The sequence below is a fragment of the Bubalus bubalis genome, chromosome 3 (genome assembly GCF_019923935.1).
Source record: "Bubalus bubalis isolate 160015118507 breed Murrah chromosome 3, NDDB_SH_1, whole genome shotgun sequence".
NCBI lineage: Eukaryota > Metazoa > Chordata > Mammalia > Artiodactyla > Bovidae > Bubalus > Bubalus bubalis.
Window position 1 is genome coordinate 89,264,291 of NC_059159.1, and position 23,120 is coordinate 89,287,410.

Sequence of the window (23,120 nt, forward strand, 5' to 3'; positions counted from 1 at the left end):
GCAGAGGAGGTGAGCAGAGGTATGAGAGAGGGGATTGAGGGGATAATTGAAGAGGTGAGGACCTTAGGTTTCAGGGGAGACTGGGAAGCATTAACTTCGCAAACCAAGTCAGATCACAGTTCAAATTAACTCTTTGATGGAAACTCCAATCCCAGTTAGTAACAGATTCTTTTCCTCCCCAAATCATGCTAGGGCCCTAGTGTCAGGACATCCAGAAGCCACTCCGGCTGCTGACCACACTGGTTGGCACAGAACACAAAGATGCTTCCTCTTCAAGCCTGCAGGGCCCAGCCTGTTTTGAGGGAGGCCGTGAGCCCACAGGCCTGGGGGTCGCATCCTTAGATTCACCACATGGACAACCCAGCAGTCCCCAGGGCCCTGCCACTGACTCCTCATCACTGGTGGGAGTCCTCCTTTTCTTTCTGCCTTTAGCCTCCTCCTTATCTGTGGAAAATTATTCCCTCTCTTCTTGCCTTTATGGACCATCCCTTCTCTACCTGCTCTCTCTTCCATAAACTTGGACATTTATAGATAACAGGGATTCCAGCTACCTCTCTAGTTCCATTTGCCACAGAGCATTCCTGAGACAGGAGGCAGTGGGTTGGGGATAAGTCAGGAACACAGGGCAAGCACAAATTAATATCACAATAAATTATTTTGTCATGGAGGTAGAATCCAAAATTCATGTTGAAAAATGCATCCATCCTTCACAAGAGGAGAAAATCTCTTCCACTGGAGATTGCTAAGCCATCAGTTATGAGAGGGCAGGAATTTAATGATTTTTCCTGCTGAACAGAAATGCCAGAGATGACACAGTGGAGGGACAGGTACCCTGAGGACTGCGGTACAAATCCAAAACCGCTGTTGAGGAAGGGGAGCAGCAACGTGGAAGTATTGCTAGGCAATGGCAAGTCCTTGGCTAGAGTTAGAGAACACACACTGTCCCGGCATACGCCTGCATTGCTGTGGGGTTCCCCCCAGCGTGTGTGGTGGCCCCAGGGAAGACGGTACACAACTGCATCATGGGATGGAATGGGATGTTGCCAGAGACACGGCAGAAAGACAAAGGGACAAAGCAGACAAGGGTACTGGCTCGAGGCTGGTTAGAGTGGGGACCATGGAATGTAGGTCAGGAATAGACTCCTATAGTTTGAGATCTCTGAGGCAGTGCTATTTTGGGTGGTGGTCATGGAGTGGAAATGAAGATCACTGGAGGTGAAAATACCAAGGAACTAAGAGGATAGGAAGATGAATTGGCTATTCCTGCAGACAGTAGGGGCGGGGTGGGGGGTGGGGGGGAACCAGGATGACCAGGAGACAATGGAAAGTCTCTGAGCCACTTGTTAAAATCATCAGTGAATGTGGTGGGTGGTAAGTGATAGAAGGGGAACATGGAGAAAGGCAGCAGACACAGGAGCCCCAAGTCTCGTTGTGGGAGGGTTGGTTACAAGAGCACAGAGCAAACAGGAGGACGCTGACCTTTCTTCTCTCAGGAAGCAGCTCTCAGCAGTGCCTCTCACCCAGGGAGTGTCTACAGATGATCTCAGGATCACATCCCAGAGATTCTGATCAGGACTCTGGTCTAGTCCAACATGTCGTTTTAGACGAGGAATCAAGGTTCAGGAAGAACAAACTGATGTGCAAGTTCTCATCATCTAGACCCTACTGGAAGCCTTTCCACTATGCTTGCCTCATGCTCAAATCAAGCTCCCTTGTTCTAGAGTTGCCCAACCCTAAGTGAAGAAGGAGGAGGTAAGGGGAGGAGAAGAGACAGAGAAGAGAAGAAGAATGGGGGAGGAGGGGGAGGAGGGAAAGGGGAAGACAAAGAAAGAGGAGCAGACATCCCCACTCCTTTCAGAAAGTTACTCAGTTACAAATTGTGATCACCAGTAATAACAGCCTGTGGAAGGAGGGCAGGCTTTCTGGGTGACACAGGTCTAGAAAGGCAATTCAATTTCATGGAAATTGTCAGTGAGGCTGAACCCAGAGTTGGGATTCTCCCGTGGCTCTCCCAGCACCCAGAGGGTGAGCTGCCGGACACAGCAGGGCCGTGAGGACTCTGCAGAGGCAGGACAGGTTCCAATTCCTATTGTCCTGAAACCCACCCTTGTTTTCTAGGGCTTTTTAAGGATGATGTCCCCTCCTCTCAAACACAGCTGTTACATGGGAAATGAAATCCTCAGAGGCTGAAACAATCCCAAGAACAAAAGGGTCCTTTAAGAGGTCCGGACTCTCTGCGGCTCAAATTCTAGCTCTGCTACTCGCCCTTGTGTGGTCTTAGGGAAATTATTAAATCTCTGTGCCTCCGTTTCCACATACTTAGCTTGGGGATTCCTAGTGGTTCTTATCATATCAGATCATTGTAAGGACTCACCTGAAATAATCCAAGTAAAATGTACGGCACAGTTTCTGGCACACAACATGAACTCAGCATAACTCAATTCCTCTGCGCCTCAATTTCCTCTGCTGTAAGGTGGGGATTGTTATGGACTGAATGTTTCCTCCCCAAATCCACAGGTTGAAATCTGAACTTTCAATGCACTAGGGTTAGGAGGTGGGGCTTTGGGGGTGATTAGATCATGAGGGTGGAGTCCTCATAAATGGGATTACTGCCTTTATAAAGGAAACTCCAGAGAACTTTCTTGCCCTTTCTGCCCTGTGAGGACACAGTGAGAAGATATCCATCTAGGAACCAGGAAACAGCCTCTTACCAGACACCACATCTGCTGGTGCTTTGGTCTTGGACGTCTCAGCCTCCAGAACTGTGAGAAAGAAATGTTTTTTGTTTAAGCTGTTCAGTCTGTTGCATTTTTGTTATAGCAGTCTGGATGGACAGAGACAGGAATCAACAACCGCTCTTACCTAATTGGGTTATTATAAGGAAGTGTGAGAAACCATCCATGTAAAATATTTAGCAGTTTCTGGCACATAACATGCACTCAATCAATAGTGGGTATAATTCATTTATCTGCCCAGAAATTCTGCTCTTACATATGCTTGTCTAATTGTGTCATTTTTTTTTTTTTTTTTGACCCAAATAAGTATCCTCTCCTCCATAAACTGATGTAAGGAAAGGTGAAAGCTCTGTGCTTGCTCAAAAGTAAAGCAGTGTAGCCAACCTCCTCAATAAAAATACCTTAGGAATATGCTTTCTCCACAGGGCACTAGCTGGCACTTAAGAGTTGTATTATTAACGTTGGCTGGACATATGATGTTACACTATCTCAGGGTCTGACCATCAGTTAGATTTATTCACTCCAAATCCTTAGTCTGACATTGGTGATCACCCCAAACACGCAACTGTAATCTAACATTCTCACCCAGAAGCCAAACAGCTCTGTGAATTGGATATTCCTTCTGAAAAGTCCACTGTCCATCCTCAGGTCCAAAGCATGAAGTGAAATCATTTTTGAAAAGCAGAGTCAGTGGCCCTCTTAAGACGTGTGGATGAGGGCCACTCAGTCTTCATGCACCTAAAGCCTGAGGCCTAGAATTCCCCCAGCTACAGATTCCAGAACTCTCTGGTTGACCTGCATCAGAGAACACATAAAATGCCATATTTTAAAGATAAAAGGGGAGGTGGTGGTGTGAACTCACTCATAAAGGGGAGTGTGGCTCTTTACGCAACTTGAACAGCCTCCAGCCATGTCAGGGGAAGGGAGCTTGACCAGTGGAAAGGTGCATTCCAGACCTCCTGCAGGAACAGCCAGCAGCCCCAAGGTGGAAATAACCACAACAGGCTGTTACCGCACAGCGAGCTGCACGTTACCACCAACAACTAGCTGAACTCAGACTAAGCGCACTGAGATAGCTTTCTGCCCGGCTCAGCCATGCAAACAAGAAAACCACGCAGCTGGGCTGATACAGTCTGTTCAGCCTGTGTGATAGCTTTCATGCTAGCTGGCATCCAGTCTTGCTTGGGTGAGTGTTTAACTATCATTAAATAAATAAACCCAAGCCGCCAGTCCTCCTGAGACCTATTACATAGGACTGCCCATGTGTAAAGCAGCTTGCTCGCACAAATCAATGCCTGCAATTTGAAGCATCTGGCCCAGTGACTTCAATTTTAGGCTTATATCAGAAACCACGGTTTGATTTCTCTGTTCATTTAGCACATCTCACCCAATTGGCAGTCCCAGGGGCCACTCATCACACCTTGGTTTCAGCCCTTCTGGAGGATAATCTCTAAAAAGCCCCTGAAGGCCTTCTTGAGATGATTAGGGCGCATTTCACAAAAGTATGTAAACATACCCCTGTTGTCAAACGTACTCTCTGTGATGTTAATTTTGTGTGTCACCTTGACTGTGGCCACCGGGCCAGATGCAGTAGTACCTCCGGGTGTGTGTCAGTAGCATTTGAATGCGTGGATTCCTTACAGTAGCTAGCCCTCCTCAGTGTAGGTAGGCATCCTCTAATCCACTGAGCACCAGAACAGAACCCGCAGTAGAGGACGGAGGATTCAGCTCCTTCCTGCCTATCTGCTTCAGCTGGGGCTTCAGGCCTCTCCTTCTTTTGGACTGGGATTTACACCATCAGCTTCCCTGTTTCTCAGGCCTTCAGACTTGGACTGGAATTACATCACTGGTTTTCCTGGGTTTTTAGCTTGTAGACTGCAGACCGCAAGGCTTCTCAGCCTTCATAATCATATGAGTCATTTCCTCATTAAAAAACAAATCTTCTTTATATGTATGTTTGTACATATGTAGCAACCCACTGCAGTATTCATGTCTAGAGAATCTCATGGACAGAGGAACCTGATGGGCTACAGTCCATAGGGTCGCAAAGAGTTGGACACGACTGAAGTGATGGATGGATGGATAGATAAATAAATAGATAGGTAGATAAATTACTGGGTCTATTTTTCTATTTTTCTGGAGAAGCTTAATATACTGTCCAAAATTTCTGAAAATCTATAGGGCTTTTTCATAGAACTAGTAAATTTCTGAGTCTTTATATTACTTAACTAGATCATAATCAAATAACCTTGCCTTCCTGTTAATTTAGAAGATAAAATAACTTCCTAGCACTTCAGCTGTGGTCTTGAGATCTACTGCTCAAAGGAACCAGGGCTCCTTGAAGAAATGGTCAATTCCAGTTTGGGGGCTCAACCTACCAGATGAGCCCATGTATCTCATTATACTAGAAAGTAAGGAAGTTAGCAGAGCCGTTTCTATTAAAAGGACTTAGACGCCAACTTAAAGGGATTCACATTGCCAAAACAGGGGCAATTTGAGTATCAATAAGGTTAACTTCAACAGACTGAAACATGTTAAATATCTTTAGATCCATGAGTTCATAATGATACTTACAAAAAACTATTGGTCACTATTAGAAAGATGAGAATGAATCAACTACTTTGAAAACAGGTAGAGTGGAAAAATCAAGAATTTTTCCCACCTTTTATGCATACAGTGTATCACTATAAAAAAATTAGTAGGTAAAAAGAAGTTTCTCTTTCTAAAAGTATTCTAGACAATAAGTGAGAAGCAATGACAGAATTAGAATATCATTACTTCGCAACTTCTATTTCTGTATCCACAGAACAATTATCAATGACTGCCAAAATCACAGAAGGATAAATGATCAAAGATGAAATGCCTCCTAATGAAAGAACACACTACCTAAAAGGTGAAGGTGAAGGTGAAGTCACTCAGTCGTGTCTGACTCTTTGCAACCCCATGGACTGTAGCCCACCAGGCTTCTCTGTCCATGGGATTCTCCAGGCAAGAATACTGGAGTGGGTTACCATTTCCTTCTCCAGGGGATCTTCCCGACCCAGGGATTGAACCCAGGTCTCCCTCATTGGAGGCAGACGCTTAAACCCCTGAACCACCAGGGAAGCCCCCAGTCATGCTAAAAACTCAAGCTTGCATTTGATCAAGTCACTTGTCTAGAGCCAAATACCAAATTCCTGGAAACACAGAGGAGACTCTACAAAATGAATGATCCAGTGTCTTCAACAAATTGCAAAAAAAGAAACAGAGAGAAAACCTTCAGTTTAAGTGAGTCTTAAGGGACATATCAACCCCTCCTCCCAATAAAAGAAAGCTATACTAATGTTCCCATGTTTCTTATTGCCTCTGGAATAAACCTGTTCCCTTTTAATCTCAAAGTCTCACAGTTTTCCCAGGACCTACAGAAATGGTCAAGAGCTACAGAAATGCTTGTATTCTGAGCTACTGTTAATCCTTGGGTGCCTTTTATTCCAAAGTGCTTGAGATACCACTCTTCAGTGGATTATATAAACTGAAGGCTTACTATTTACTATCAGACACATGAACTCTACATACACCCTCATATCACACAAAATCTCTGATTCTGGGAAGCTCAACAGGATTGAGAAGATGAAACTGGTGCTAGAATCTGGGCTCCACAGGATTTGCCAAGAAAGGAAATCTTACCTAAGGCAGTTGTCCAAAGTATGAAGAGTGGAGGAACACATCTGAGCCACATTCTTCAGGGGCAGACAGGAGTCCGGGCATCAGATGTAAACATTAAATCTAAGGGTGAGATGATGAGAGGTATTATGCCAAAAGCCAGATGCCACTTGGGAACTAGACTGGAGGGAAGAGGAGAAGAGCAGAGCTGACAGTGCCTGAGAGTCTATATAAAGGGCAAGGAACATTGATTGACTTCTTTTTGTCTAGTATTCCTCCTTTAATTAGAGAGCTGCTGCTTCTCCAGCCCAAAGTCCTGACTCTCCTACTCCATAATGCAGGGCACCAACCAAGGCTGGGACTCTTATGGGATATTATCCAACTACACTGGAAACTGGACCATCATGACTGGTCCAAGGATGGACACAGAGCCAAGCAGGGCCACGTGGAGTTCTTCTATGAGATTTTTGTATTTAGACATTAGAGAGAAAGTGCTCTCCTTTCTGTAAGGACGAAGACAAGGATATGTCAGCAATCATTTCCCCCATGATGTACAGCAACGAGTTGTCTGTGGTAGAAGAGAATGAAGCCAATAAATTATTTGGAAACAAGGAGGGATGAAGGGGGAAGAATGATGCGGTGACAGTCCCAGTGATGTTGCTTGGGCCCCTAGATCTAGTCTTGCCTGTAGTGAGTCCCACCCTTGAGCCTACCAATTATATGTGCTAATTCATTCCTTTGTTTTTCTTTTGGTGCATATTAGGTTACTGTCACTTGCAATGAAGACTTTCACCTCTACAACATGTAGAACAAATATGGATTGTCCAACCTGCTCCGCCTCCATTTACCCAGTTTGCTACTTTCATTAAAGACACATTGACTCCAACCTTACATGCTCCTGCTCTCTTCCTGGCATGAACAACAAAATGGTCTCCTAGTGAATGGATTTGAATTATTCTATGCTGAATATAATGTCTAAATAACCAAAGACATAAACTATTATTGTTTAATGTTATAAATGTTCATTGAAAAGAGGCACGTAAACAATTTGGAGAGTACAACTCATTTTCCCACTGACTTTAGCTACCATTTCAAAAATGTAGTTCACAGAAGATGACTTCAAAGCAGGAGTCAGAACTGATTTTAGCCCAGGAACCTTGGTTTGGTTTTGTTAAGCCACATAGCACGCCCACTTTGTGTCACTCTGTTTTAAACATGTCATGTCTGTTAACTCATTTAATTCTCAACAATCTACTACCACAATGGAGTAGGTATTATTTTGTCATTTTACAAAGAAGTGGAGGCACAGAGGGTCTAAGTAGGCTAATCAACCTAACAAAATGAGCAAGTGGAGAGGATCGTGTGTTTCAAATTTGGGGACCTATGTCCCTCATCCACAAAATACAAGTTACGTGAAATGCTGTGTCCTATGGTACCAGGAGAGGGTGGGCTTTGAAGTCAGAAAAAATTGAGTTCGAATTTTTGAGTCTCAGTTTCATCATATGTAGACCTGGCTGGCAATACTTTTCTCTTGGGTTTGTTGTGTGGATTAAGTGAGATAGTATATGTCAGGAGCTGTGGGAATCCATTGGAAAAACTCCTTCCTCCTGTGAATCAGAAGAGATTGACAGACTATTTGGACTTTTGAACAAGATACCTGAAGCATGTGAGTCTGTTCCTAGGAAACAGGCCACTCATGTGCAGCAATGAAAGAAAAAAAAATGTTTAAAAGTCCCTCTTTGACTAGAAATCATGCTCACTTGATTTTTATATTTCTATAAAAGCACAGAGAGATATTTGCCACAAATGAGGTAAGAGAGTTGCAATCAGATATCACTGTGGGCTTGTATTTTCTACCCTGAGGAAAAATAAAATATGTCAGAACATGTATTCCCCGCCCCCAGGGAACACTCACCCGGTGGTCACCACAGAGGCTTGGCTGGGCATGCAGACAAAGCCCCACCGAGCATCACCAGGGGAGCCTCGCCAGCTCTGGGGGCAGAATTGTGAAGACAACTGAAATGTCCTGCCTTCCACAGGGGCTGCAGTCAACAAGGTGAGAATCTAAATAGGGTTTGGCCCTGCATGGATAGTTATACAGGAGAAAGTGGAACCTTCTCACTTCAGTTCAGGGACCTGATATTTCCATCTTTGTGTGAATAAAACAATCAAGAGTAGGAATTCCAGGATCAACATGGCAGCATGAGATAGAAATTTCCACTTCTCCTCCAGGCACCCCACTCCAGTACTCTTGCCTGGAAAATCCCATGGATGGAGGAACCTAGTAGGCTATAGTCCATGGGGTCGCAGAGAGTCAGACACAACTGAACGACTTCACTTCACTTCTTCCAGGCTATCATACAAGATTAATGGAAAGAGTAGCAGTGTTAGTAACGACATTTTGAGCAGAATTAGGAAGGGTTTAGTCCTCAGCCTCAAAAAACATCCAAGGGTCATCCAAAATAACCAGATGGGGTGAGGAGCTTTTAAGGAAGAAATGGTGCAGGGTGACATGCTCAGTAAGCTGGTTCAGGGACTCAGAGATGCCAGTCAGAATATACTTCCCCAGGTAAGGGGCTTATCCCAATGCGATAGATACATATCCCATGAATATAACATGAGCTGTAAAACCTGAAAAGAGAAGGGCAGACATTGACTGAGTAGAAGCTGCGTGGGGTGGAGGGTTGGTATAGTGTGCTCCTCAGAACCTCTAGGCTCTACTTCTTCCTGCAGCCGAAGCTGCAGCATCTACTTCCGTGCAAACCTTGAATGGCTTTGCACAGATGCAGAGAGACAGAGCCTTGCCTCTGTTAAGGAGGCTTATTTCTCTCCCTGGGAATCACTCTTGAATTTAGCCATGAGAAACCCAGGAGTGTAGGGAACAGGAGCCAATAGATCAATGCCTACCACTTTCATCCCCCAAGAGAATATTTCTCCTGGATCAAACACTAATTGCAAAGCAGTAAAGTACCTCAAAAAATGTATCTTTCATTTGCCTCCTTTTGTTTCCCTGTCCTAATTTCCTGCTTCCTGGAATCACAGCCCCCTCCAAGTCCACCCACAGGGAAGCCTTTGTTTCAGTCTCTGGATATCTGGGTATCAGGCTGAGAAAGTCAGTACCAGAAGCGGCCCTGGAAAAGCAAACTCTCTGAGTAGATTTGGCAGTTGGTTGCCTACCCGTGCGTCAGATGGCAAGGACCTCATTTATGGTGACCATTTGAGTGACAAAGCATCACAATTCTTACCTTGGGGTGACAGGATTAAGTACTGGTGGAAGATGAAGAGAGCTTGAACAGCACAAGAAAATGGTAGTTAAATGACAATTGTGATGTTCACTGCTTTGGTAGCTGTTAGAATATCTTGGGGAAGAAGAAAGATAGCTACAGGTCAACCAAGCAAAAACTGTGAAAAACAGAGGGCCTCTAGGGAAGCCCTTATGAGACCTTTATCTCATAAGGCAACTGCACGGCAGACTGTACTAGAAATCAGCTCAGAATCTGCCAAGGAGGCAAAGCTACAAAGAAAGCTTATTATGCAGTCTTGACAGTTCCCTTCTGTCACAGCCAGGAAAAGTGGGACCCTGAGGACCCGGATGAAGTCATGGAGGTAAAACAGGTTCAGAACTCTGAACTCCCAGGTCCACTAAATCACCCCACCAAAGAGAGGCCCACCCTCCCTCCACTTTGGCAGAGGAGGGCCAACTCCCCTCCCAGGATCCCCCGCCAAGACTCCACCTGAAGCTGCTGATCCTTACTGCTTCCAGGCTAGTGAACAGCATCAGAGCTCAGCACACCCAGAACTCAGAAATGCAGTCCCCACTGCCGGGGAGAAAGAGTGTCCACGGTGAAGGAAGAGGAGGCTGGTGTGAACTAGCGGAAACTACAGGAAGTCACGAAGAGACTGGATCTCTGGCGTGCTGAACTGGGGTGGGTGTGCAGGAGGTAAGGTCAGCGGGGGGAGGGGGCAGGCATTGGGAGGACGCTCCTGTGACCCTGCATTCAGCACCTTGAGCCATCCTAGCTGGTCGCTGAGGAAGTGCTAGAAGCTTGGTAGATGATGGTCCAAGGTAAGTGAGGTGAGGTGCCAGAGCTGTCCAGCAGAGAATTAAGGAAGAGGTGACAAGATTCACAGAGGTGAACAAGTTAGATAGGATATTTCCCAGAGGGATAGCTGACTATGCCAGTATCATTTATCAATTAAACCATTATCTATTCCACTTAACTAAAAGGTCTCCATTTTTATACTTTAAAACAATTCTACTCACAAATTAAAGGTTGCCTAGACCCACTCCAGTGTTCTTGCCTGGAGAATCCCAGGGATGGGGGAGCCTGGTGGGCTGCCGTCTAAGGGGTCATACAGAGTCGGACACGACAAGCGACTTAGCAGCAGCAGCAGCAGCAGCAGATGTGGGTGTAGAAGCAGAATTGACTGCAAATGAGAACAAACAATCTTTTTGGGGTGATGGAAATGTTCTAAAACTAGATTTCAGTGACGGCACACAATTCCATAAGTTTACTCAAAATCCTCAAACTGCGTATCTGAAATAGGTAAATTTTATGGTATATAAATTAGTTCAGTTCAGTCGCTCAGTTGTGTCCGACTCTTTGCAACCCCATGAATCACAGCACGCTAGGCCTCCCTGTCCATCACCAACTCCCGGAGTTCACTCAAACTCATGTCCATCGAGTCAGTGATGCCATCCAACCCATGGAGCCCAAAATTACACCTCAGTAAATCTGCTTTCAAAATTACTCCAAGTATATTGCTTAGACTTTGTGACTTTTGTTATTGTCTCTGGACATGGCATTTCTTGAAGGCTGTTGTTCAAGGTGAGATACTGTGACCTATAACTTCTTTTCAGCTTAGCTTCAGAAACCTGGTGGGGGTGGGGGGTGGCCGCGGTGGGGAGACCACAGTTTCATTCCTATACTGCAAACACGCATCATTGTAAATTGCCCATCATTGTGTTTTAACTGGACAATTACGCCATGTGATCCACAACCAAGCTTTCTATGACAAGAGCAGGCTCTCAGTTCTCTACCGGAACACTGCCCATTTTTTCACTGGGTATCAATTTGATACTGAGATATGCTAAGAATGACTAATTGATTCAAAGGGCAATAGCTTAAGCATCAGGCCACTGGGATGAGACAGATCTTAAGGTTTGTTTATACATGATGATTATGAAACAAGCAGTTAATTTTGTCAGATTTTTATCTGATTAAAAAAATTTTTTTTTGGCCAGCAGAGGGCAATCTAGTTCTCATGAAATGGGGAAAAATGAGAAAAGAACAAAAGCAGGGGGTGGCAGGTGGGAGAACATAAACAAATATATGATAATCAGATGGCAGGAGCATCTAAGTGATTGGGTTGGTTAAAGCATTCAGCCTGGGTTTCCTCAGACTCCTGAACCCCTTTCTTCCTTCCCATTCTCTGCCATCCTCCTTCCATCTGCATTTCCTACATAACAAATTCAGATGCCTTTATTTCCTAAAAAGAAAAAAATTAAGGCAAGAGAAAGGCTGTGTCACCACTCCTGCCAGGGGTTAGCCTGTGCATTTTGCAATACTTTTAACCATCTCTCTTCACGGGAAACACTGGCACTACATGAGAGAGGAAGCTGCTTCCTCCTTTCCCCTGCTTAGTTGCCAACACATGTCTATTAAGGAATCATCTTCCATGGTACTCACAAGCCTAAGGATTCCCAAGCCTGAACCGGGGTTCCTCCATGTGCCCTGAAGACTGCCTGCAGAAGCCATGGGGGGTGCAACAGGGTGCCCGTCACAGCTGCAGGTATGGGGGCCCACTCTCGAAAACGCAATCAGAGTCTCAGGCATCAGGACCTACATTCAGCACCTCTGCCTGTTCCTGATAGGAATGCAAGTGTGATTGCTGATCTAAGTAAGAAAAGCAAGGGATCTGACATCAGCCCTATCCGAGGCACTTGAGTCTCACTTCAGATATGTCTCTCTTCAAGCCCCTCACAAGATGTGCAGTGAGCAGTAAAGCATGAGGAATGTCCAAAGAGAAGGTGAGGATCCTACATGAGCACAGACTCAGGCCTAGGATGTCTGTCCTGCCATCAACACATGTGGGGGAAACAGGGAGACACTGGGTTGGCAGGATCTCTCTGAGTGAGGAGGAAATGTGAGTATCAAATGTTACTTTTTCAGGCAGTGTAACTGTCCTTCAAAAATCAAAGCAAAAAGAGAAAATGAGAAAAAGTCAGCCAACAGCTGGCCACGTATTTCAAACATTTTTATAGAGACTAGCATCAGAGTCTTTTCCAATGAGTCAACTCTTCGCATGAGGTGGCCAAAGTACTGGAGTTTCAGCTTTAGCATCATTCCCTCCAAAGAAATCCCAGGGCTGATCTCCTTCAGAATGGACTGGCTGGATCTCCTTGCAGTCCAAGGGACTCTCAAGAGTCTTCTCCAACACCGCAGTTCAAAAGCATCAATTCTTCGGCGCTCAGCTTTCTTCACAGTCCAACTCTCACATCCATACATGACCACAGGAAAAACCATAGCCTTGACTAGACGGACCTTTGTTGGCAAAGTAATGTCTCTGCTTTTGAATATGCTATCTAGGTTGGTCATAACTTTCCTTCCAAGGAGTAAGTGTCTTTTAATTTCATGGCTGCAGTCACCATCTGCAGTGCTAGGAGGGATTGGGGGCAGGAGGAAAAGGGGACGACAGAGGATGAGATGGCTGGAGGGCGTCACTGACTCGATGGACGTGAGTCTGGGTGAACTCCGGGAGTTGGTGATGGACAGGGAGGCCTGGTGTGCTGCGATTCATGAGGTCACAAAGAGTCGGACACGACTGAGCGACTGAACTGAACTGAGTGCTTCCCCAATCTGAGTATCACTGGAAAGTTTGCTAAAAATACTAACAGGAACCTCCATACTGTTGAAAAACTAAAAATAGAACTACCACATGCCACAGCAATCCCATTTCTGGGCATAAACCCAGAGAAAACCATAATTCAAAATACCAGATGCACCCCAACATTTATATCCGTGAAGACCTGGCAGCAATCTAAATGGCTATGGATAGAGGAATGGATAAAGAAAATGTGGTACACATACACAATGGAGTATTATTCAGTCGTAAAAAGGATTTAAACCAGGTTATTTGTAGAAACGTGGATAGACCTAGAGAGTCACACAAGGTGAAGTAAGTCAGAAAGAGAAAAACAAATATCATATATTAACATGTATATGTGCAATCTAGAAACACTGTATAGATGATTTTATTTGCAAAGCAGAGACACAAATATAGAGAACAAATATATGGATACCAAGTGGGAAAGGGGATGTGAAAGGAATTGAGAGATTGGGATTAACACATATACACTACTGATACTTTATATAAAATAGGTAACTAATGAGAAACTACTGTATAGCCCAGGGAACTCTAGTCAATGCTCTGTGGTGACCTAAATGGAAAGGAAATCCAAAAAAGAGGAGCTATATGTATACATAAAGCTGATGCACTTTAGAAACACAACATTGTAAAGCAACTATACTCCAATAAAAATTAATTAAAAGGAATAATTGACAAAACTGTCAATTAAACAAACATCTATATAAACAAAGATGGTTAAGGTATATAGTATCAATGGAAGTAACAATCTATAATAAGACAAAAAATTAAAATAAAAATACTGACAGAGTTCCCAGGGCCTGTTTAAGCAACCACTGTCCCACAAATGATTTGGGATTTTTCAGGTCTACAACCAAATGCCTGGACATCCCCCAAGCTATTCTTCTCCACAGAAAGTTCTGCTCAGTGTGTGAGCACAGAGAACAATTTAGCTGGGGACAATAACTGATTAATGCATCTGTCTTGCCATCTTTCATGATACCAAGGCCAGGGCCTAAATATTAGGAAGCAGCCAAGTCTGCCTAAGAAGTGTGTCTCATAGAGCAATACTACTCCAAGGTGTGGTCCAGGGACCAGGACACACACCATTTTGGAATCTATTGGAAATGCACACTCTCCCCCATGCCAGACCTACTGGGTCAGAATCTCTGGCGGTGGGGCCCAGGCATCTGTCTGAACAAGCTCCAGGGGATCCTCAGGTATGTTCCAGTTTTAGAGGCTTAGATGTAGTTAAGATTGTTTCCTAAACTTTCCTGATGTTATATATACTTTTCCTGGTCCCTCTACAGGCAATTCTGGTTAAAAGCAGCTGAAAAGAGAACCTGGGAATTTATGCAAGTACCCCCACATGACTCTTAGCATCAGGTGAGATTAGGAGGCTCCACAGAGGCCTCCTTGATTTCTTCATCTTTATGAGCCCTGATGGGGGAAGATGCTTTGCTGAAAGATGCTGGTAAGAATCACTGGTGGAGCTTTTTAAAAATACAGTTTCTATGGACTTTTCCCCAAGTCTAGTCAATCACTGTTATCTGGGACGGGTGGTAAAACAATAAATGATGTGTCTTGTTCTACTGGAGTAAGTGACTTACATGAAGAAAGAATGACTTTTCAGTGGGGATGGCCCTGTGCCCAGGAATGCTGGGTCCCAGGGCTCCAGCTTGGGATTCTCAGCAATGACCCAGAACCAAGCTCAGGCAGAGAGGGCTAGAGCTGTGCTTTCCAGCAGACTACAAAAACTTGGGCAAAAAAAGCTGGCAGTAGCCGCACCACCTAGGCTGAGAACCAGAGGCTCTTCCCCACAGACAGAACCAAGAGTTCACTGCCTGCCAATTCTGATGGGAGTGAAATGAGAGCCATACTTAATTGGGTTTAGAAAAATAAAGCAATGTGGTGGTTTTTTTTTTTTTTTTACCAGTCACACACAGAAAGATTTTAAGGAAACCGAAACACGAGCACGGAAATAAAGTGTGAAAACAACACTTTTAAAACTTCTCTCTTTACTTTCTTCACCTCCTATGTCTGACATCCCATAAGATCAGCCTTTTATAAGACCTGAGAGTCGCTTTATTTCACCATCAAGAAGTTCACTATTTCTTTGTCTTGCTACTAAGATATTTCACAGTGTTGGTAAGTTCTTTTTCTTGGTTAAGCTCTAAATACCGGTGAACCTGAGACACTACACGGGGTAAACAGTCAACCTGTTTAAAAAGCTCTCTTTCTTCCAATGTCTAACCCCAAAGAGCCAAGTGCTTTAGGTTTAACACCTTATTCTTCAACTGAAATCACATCTATTGACCTTAACTAAGTGCTCAATACAGGGTAATAAATAATGGTGTTTCTCATCTCTTTCCCTTTCAGTTACAAGCATCATCTGATACAAGTGCTGAATGTGTTTGATTCCCTGGTAAGGAAAGAATGATTAAGGAAATTCAAACACAGCTGTAAATACACATCTATTTTTATTGCTTAAAAGGCTCCTAAAAGACTATAATCAAGGTAGCCTCTGCCAGGTGAAAAAAATCTACATTTTGCCTGCCTGGAATATAAAGGACAATTCTTGAATTTCAGATTTCATGAATGCTGAGAACATTTTCACATGACATCCAAAAACAGATGTGAAACCACACTTGACTCGAAGACCAAGATAAAGAACCAAGATTCCAGAAAAAGCTCCAAATACCTTCAAATTTTCCTGATATTCAAACTTGATTCTCCACCCCTCTACAGTGAACCACCTTGTTATTTCTTATCTGAAGGGACTTACCCAAATCTTGGCCTTGGGACATATGGATACATAATCACAGAGGGTAGTACAACAAAAGTCCAGGGCTCCTTTTTAAGAAAGTGAGATGCTGCTCTCCATTCTTTTGCCTCAAAAGCTGACAACCTGCCTCACTCCCATCAAGAATCACAGCTGTAGTTTTTTAAGGAATCTTCATACCGTGCTCCATAACAGCTATATCAATTTACATTCCCACCAAATAAAACTACCACATGGCCTAACAATCCCACTACTGGGCATATACCCTGAGGAAGCCGTAATGGAAAAAGACACATGTACCCCAATATTCACTGCAACACTATTTACAATAGCTAGGACATGGAAGCAACCTAGATGTCCATAGACAGATTATCAGATAGAGAAGTTGTGGTACATATATACAATGAGATATTACTTAGCCATAGAAAGGAACACATTTGAGTCAGTTCTAATGAGGGGGATGAACCTAGAGCCTATTATACAGAGTGAAGTCAGAGAAAGAAAAACAAATATCATATATTAATGCATACATGTGGAATCTCGAAAGATGGTGCTGATGAACCTATTTGTAGGGCAGCAGTGGAGATGCAGACACAGAGAATGGACTTGTGGACACCGTGGGAGAAGGAGAGGGTGGGATGACTTGAGAGAGGAGCATTGAAACATATATTACCATATGTAAAACATATAGCCAGTGGGAATCTGTTCTATGACACAAGGAGCTCAAACCTGGTGCTCTGTGACAATCCCAAGGAGTGGGATGGGGTGAGAGATAGGAGGGAGATGCACAAGGGAGGGTACATACGTATACCAATGGCTGATTCATGTTGAGCTATGGCATAAACCAACACAATATTGAAAGCAATTATTCTCCAATTTAAAATAAATTTAAAATTTTTAAAGAAAAAAAAAATCATAGATCTTCCTGACACAAGTGGGAGGTCACCATCTCTTAGGCACACATGAGAGGTGAGTGGCATTCAACAGCTTGACGCTTAAGTGGTTAGCTTTCATTGGATCCTTTCAAAAATGGCTTTGTTCTTTTCCTTGGCATCTACTTTAATATGGGGACTTGTAACAGGTCCCAACAGCTGGAACTAGAAATTGCTGGTAGCCACCTCTCCATGTAGCCTGGTAAGTCTTCACCAATTACCACATAGAGTTCCTAATGGAAGCTTCAGGATGTCTCTTTCTTCAGCATTAAGTCCTTCCTGTCACCATCACCACCCCCATGGGATGAAAGGCAGTCTGCAAAGCAGGTTTTTAACTTTATAATCATAAACCTACTTGTATTACTGAAGCATGATTTTCTTGAGTGAAGTGTAGTTGGTTTACAATGTTGTATTAGTTTTCTTTACCCATTCATCTGTTGATGGACACTTAGATTGCTTCCATCTCTTGGGCTACTGTAAACAGTGCTACTGTGAACATCAGCAAACTATTCAATATCATAGTAATCCAAGTCTATGCCCCAACCACTAACACCAAAGAAACCAAAGTTGAATGGTTCTAGGAAGACCGACAAGACCTTCTAGAACTAACACCAAAAAAAAAAAAAAAAAGATGTCCTTTTCATCATAGGGGACTAGAATGCAAAAGTAGGAAGTCAAGAGATACCTGGAATAACAGGCAAGTTTGGCCTTGGAATACAAAATGAAGCAGGGTAAAGGCTAATAGAGTTTTGCCAAGAGAACACACTGGTCATAGCAAACACCCTCTTCAACAATACAAGAGACGATTCTACATATGGACATCACCAGATGGTCAATACCAAAATCAGATTGATTATATTCTTTGCAGCTGAAGATGGAGAAGCTCTAAACAGTCAGCAAAAACAAGACAAGGAGCAGACTGTAGCTCAGATAACGAACTCCTTATTGAAAAATTCAGACTTAAATTGAAGAAAGTAAGGAAAACCACTAGACCATTCAGGTATGACCTAAATCAAATCCCTTATGATTATACAGTGGAAGTGACAAATAGATTCAAGGGATTCGATCTGACAGACAGAGTGTCTGAAGAACTATGGACAGAGGTTTGTGACATTGTACAGTGTCAGGGAATGTTTAACAGTAGGATTCCTGTGTGCTGTTTTCTGTCTCTCATGAGCCCTCTGTTCCTTATCAGTTCCTGGTAACAGGAGCGAGTGGAATGGCACGCTGCTCCTAGGACTGAGGTCATGGGATGGAATGCATGCATGTATTTCCTTCATTAGCTTTTCCATACAGCGAAAGTGATTATTTACGACCCTCTTTCTTTTGATACGGATTGTCTTCTGGCTTTATGACTTCTATTACTCCTTGTTTCCTTGGTAACTTGTAAGTCTGATCTTTTGATCTTTATCTTTGCTGAAAAGGCTACCTTGTAAAACAGTATATATACTCACACAGAGTTCAATAAAGCACCCTTGTTCCATCAGAATGTGGGTCCCCATGTCCTTCTTTCTTTCTCTCTCTCTCTCTCCCTCTGGCTAATTCTCTGGAGTGTGGAAACCTGCCAAGCTCACTTTTCTTCCCAGGCTTTCAAGACCTCCTCGAGAGGACGCCCTGTGCCTTTGTGAGTGGTACATTCCCTGTTCTAGGGCTTTATTGGTTCTCTGCGTGAACCAGGGAATATTAGCCCCTTTCTCTCTCTCGCATTCTTATCGTTGACTCCGGAACACCAGGTTCCAGTCCACTAAAGGACTGCAACAGTACAGGAGGCAGTGATCAAAATGATCCACAAGAAGAAATGCAAAAAGGCAAAATGGTTGTCTAAGGAGGCCTTACAAATAACTGAGAAAAGAAGAGAAGTGAAAGACAAGAGAGAAAAGGAAAGATATATCCATCTGAATGCAGAGTTCCAAAGAATAGCAAGGAGAGATAAGAAAGCCTTCCTAAGTGATAAATGCAAAGATATAGAGGAAAACAACAGAATGGGAAAGACTAGAGGTCTCTTCAAGAAAATTAGAGATACCAAGGGAACATTTCATGCAAAGATGGGCACAATAAAGGACAGAAATGGTATGGACCTAACAGAAGCAGAAGATATTAAGAAGAGGTGGCAAGAATGCACAGAAAAAGATCTTCATGACCCAGATAACCACAATGATGTGATCACTCATCTAGAGCCAGACATCCTAGAGTGTGAAGTCAAGTGGGCCTTAGGAAGTATCACAATGCACAAAGCTAGTGGAGGTGATGAATTCCAGATGAGCTATTTCAAATCCTAAAAGATGATGCTGTGAAAGTGCTGTACTCAATATGCCAGCAAATTTGGAAAACTCAGCAGTGGCCACAGTTTTCCAAGGTGGTAAAGGTCAGTTTTCATTCCGATCCCAAAGAAAGGCAATGCCAAAGAATCTTCAAACTACTGCACAATTGCACTTATCTCACACACTAGCAAAGTAATGCTCAAAATTCTCCAAGTTAGCTTCAACAGTACCTGAACCAAGAACTTCCAGATGTTCAAGTTGGATTTAAAAAAGGCATAGGAACCAGAAATCAAATTGCCAACATCCACTGGATCATAAAAAAAGCAAGAGAATTCCAGAAAAACATCTACTTCTGCTTCAATGGCTATACCAAAGCCTTTGACTGTGTGGATCACAACAAACTGGAAAATTCTTAAAGGGGTGGGACTACTAGACCACTTTATCTGCCTCCTGAGAAACCTGTATGCAGGTCAAGGAGCACCAGTTAGAATCAGACATGGAACAACAGACTGGTTCCAAATTGGTAAAGGAGTACGTCATGGCTGTATATTTTCACCTTGCTTATTTAACTTATATGCAGAGTACATCATGCGAAATGCCAGACTGGATGAAGCACAAGCTGTAATAAAGACTGCTAGGAGAAATATCAATAACTTCAAATATGCAGATGACACCATCCTTATGGCAGAAAGCAAAGAGGAATTAAAGAGCTGCTTGATAAAAGTGAAAGATGAGAGTGAAAAAGCTGGCTTAAAACTCAGCATTCAAAAAGCTAAGATCATGGCATCTGGTCCCATCACTTCATGGCAAATAGATGGGGAAACAATGGAAACAGTGACAGATTTTGTTTTGGGGGGGGCTCCAAGATCACTGCAGATGGTGACTTCAGCCATGAAATGAAAAGATGATTGCTCCTTGGAAGAAAAGCTATGACCAACCTAGATAGCATATTAAAAAGCACAGACATTACTGACAAAGACCCATATAGTCAAAGTTATGATTTTTCCAGCAGTCATGTATGGATGTAAGAGTTGGAGCATAAAGAAAGCTGAATGCCAAAGAACTGATTCTTTTGACTGTGGTGTTGGAGAAGACTCTTGAGAGTCCCTTGGACTGTGAGGAGATCAAACCAGTCAATCCTTAAGGAAAACAGTTCTGAATATTCATTGGAAGGACTGATGCGGAAACTGAAGCGCCAATACTTTGGCCTCCTGATACAAAGAACTGACTCATTAGAAAAGACCCTGATGCTGAGAAAGACTGAAGGTAGGAGGAGAAGGGGATGACAGAGGATGAGATGTTTGGATGCCATCACTGACTCGATTGACATGAGTCTGAGCAAGCTCCAGGAGTTGGTGATGGACAGGGAAGCCTGGTATGAGGCGGTCCATGGGGTCACAAACAGTCAGACATGACTGAGCGACTGAAATGACTGACTGACTGATGAACGTTGGGGTGTATGTGTCTTTTCCAATTAGTATTCATCTTCTCTGCACATATGCCTAGGATTGGGACTTCTGGATCATATGCTAACTCTTTAGCTTTTGAGGAATCTCCATATTGTTCTCCATAATGTCTCAACTAATTTACATTCCCACCAGCAACTTAGGAGTGTTTCCTTTTCTCCACACTCTCTCCAGCATTTAGTGTCTGGAGACATTTTGATGATGGCCATTCTGATTGGTATGAGGTGATCCCTCATTGGAGCACTGATTTTCATTTCTCTGATAATCAGCAATTCAGTTCTTAATCTGGTTAATAAGATGGTCTTGAAATGAGTCTTAAAAAGTGCCCACATGGTTTGATTTAGAACTATAGAAGCTGTCTTGAAAAGAGCCTTGGGATAATCTTAATATCCTAAACCATTGCTAAATGGATACAGAGTAAGTGTTGGCAAATTCCAGGGTGTATGTTATATACTATAAACAGTGTAAGGGAAACTTCAATTCTCAGTCATGCCATTCTTATTGTTCACTTTTTTTTTTAGCAAAGAAAAAATAAGGAAAAATAGTTTCCCAGGAAGTTTTCTTTTTAACACTTATCAGACATATTACAAAAACAAAAACTAATGAGACAACTGCCTCATAGTTTATCATATTGGTTCAGTTTAGTTTAGTCCTGCTTCTCTTTCCACCTCTGACAATTCATTCTATGATTAGACTTAGGAAAATACACGTATAGGGGTAGATTCAACTTCTCATTGGTGATCCACAAAGCTGCCAGCTGTTTCTGTATGTAAAGTTTTATAAAAAGGAATTTATTATTCTTCAGTTAAAATAAGGAATTCAGATAGTTCCAAATCTGGTAAGTATATTATTAATGATCTCCAAAAGACTCCCTTAAACGTTGAGTTCTTTCTGGAAGCTGTGGTTTTAGTTTCATTTGACATTAACGCATTATGAGATTACTCTATGTGGTGCTGAGTCTTGCTGTTAGTTTCCCTTTGATGTTACAGAACTATTACTATCTGTTACTATTACACAGGTACACTCACATTGGTATGTGTAGCATTACAGACAACAGAAAGCTTTATTGGTTCAAATATTGCTTGAATATATATAGGCTTCTCTCTGGACTTGCTCTTCTGTACGGATCATCTATTGTCCTCTCACTGTATCAACATCAAGCTTTCTTAATTACTGTAACTTCATGTTTTATATCGAGAAAAAGTCCTCCATCTCTTTTGTTCTTCTTTAGGAAGAAATATCCACTTGCATTTTCACATAACTTTTATGATATGCTTGTCAATTTTCAAATACACACAAAAAAATTCCTGAGATTTTGGTTGAAATTTCACTAAACCTATAGGTCAATCTGAGTAGAAATAACATATTTACAATGTTGAGTTTTCCAATCCATAAATATCTCTTCACTCATTTAGGGCCTTCTTTATTTTTTTCTCAAACATGTTTCATAACTTTCTATGTAGAGTTCTTACATAATTCTTATTAGATTTATATCTATGGACTTGAATTTTTTTTTAATTTTATTTTATTTTTAAACTTTACATCATTGTATTAGTTTTGCCAAATATCAAAATGAATCCGCCACAGGTATACATGTGTTCCCCATTCTGAACCCTCCTCCCTCCTCCCTCCCCATACCATCCCTCTGGGTCGTCCCAGTGCACCAGCCCCAAGCATCCAGTATCAAACATGTAAAATATCATGTATGAAACGAGTTGCCAATCCAGGTTCGATGCACGATACTGGACTTGAATTTTTATGCCTTTGTAAATGATGTATATTTTAATTACTTTGTTCTAATTGACTGTTACTGGTATATTAAATTTTTTGGATATTGATTATACATCCAGTAATCCTATTAAATTTACTTATTGACTCTAATAGTTTACCTGTGATTCTTCTGGATTTTCTCCATTCACAATAAAGTCATTGGTAATTTCTTCTTTAAACTGGTTTGAAGAATTGATCTGTAATACTCTAACTCACAGGTAGAAAAAAATATTTCTGTTAGAGAAATTTATATATAATATATATGTGTAGTTAGTATGTCTTCTGTAAATCTTTAGAAGTTAGATTAAAACTACTTGCTTTATATTAGAACTTTTGGATTATTGCCCTCAGCATGGAAGAACGCAAGGACACCCAGTACACAAAGAACATGTTTATTTTCTCAGGAGCTCAGGAAATACATATTCTGTATGCACTGCTCCCCTCCTCCCACCCCACACCCCCAGTAGACACACCAAGAGAAAGAATGCTGGCTTTTGGCCAATCTGTATTTCCAAGTCGATTCCTTTCTCTTCAAGCATGAAAGAAAACAAAAGACTCATGGAAATGATATCTTTTATTTGCTCCTCTGAACATTATATTCTTCTCATGATATCAACATGATGCTATCTCATTTAACTTTTATAGAAGTCTTTTCCTTCCTACTT

General features: G+C 42.5%; 2 long non-coding RNA genes across 9 annotated transcripts in view; one reads left to right on the forward strand and one right to left on the reverse strand.

Annotated features, from left to right (window-relative positions):
* LOC123332800 overlaps positions 1 to 16,298 on the reverse strand; it is a 63,575-nt gene extending 47,277 nt beyond the window's left edge. For 3 of the 8 annotated variants that reach the window (XR_006549837.1, XR_006549842.1, XR_006549838.1), the window contains exons 1-3: positions 14,401 to 14,519; positions 10,642 to 10,805; positions 6,402 to 6,500 (exon numbers count right to left, since the gene is read on the reverse strand). This is a non-coding gene — a long non-coding RNA (uncharacterized LOC123332800). Of the gene's footprint in view, positions 1 to 2,711; positions 2,763 to 3,320; positions 3,531 to 3,597; positions 3,695 to 6,401; positions 6,501 to 10,641; positions 10,806 to 14,400; positions 14,520 to 16,029 lie in introns of those variants that run through there. The other 5 variants (XR_006549840.1, XR_006549843.1, XR_006549839.1 and 2 more) reach the window with 4 other exon arrangements.
* On the forward strand, positions 14,576 to 16,039 carry LOC123332799. The gene is made up of 2 exons (XR_006549835.1): positions 14,576 to 14,718; positions 15,624 to 16,039. It is a non-coding gene; the product is annotated as an uncharacterized LOC123332799 (long non-coding RNA).
* Positions 16,299 to 23,120: the final 6,822 nt, after the last annotated feature.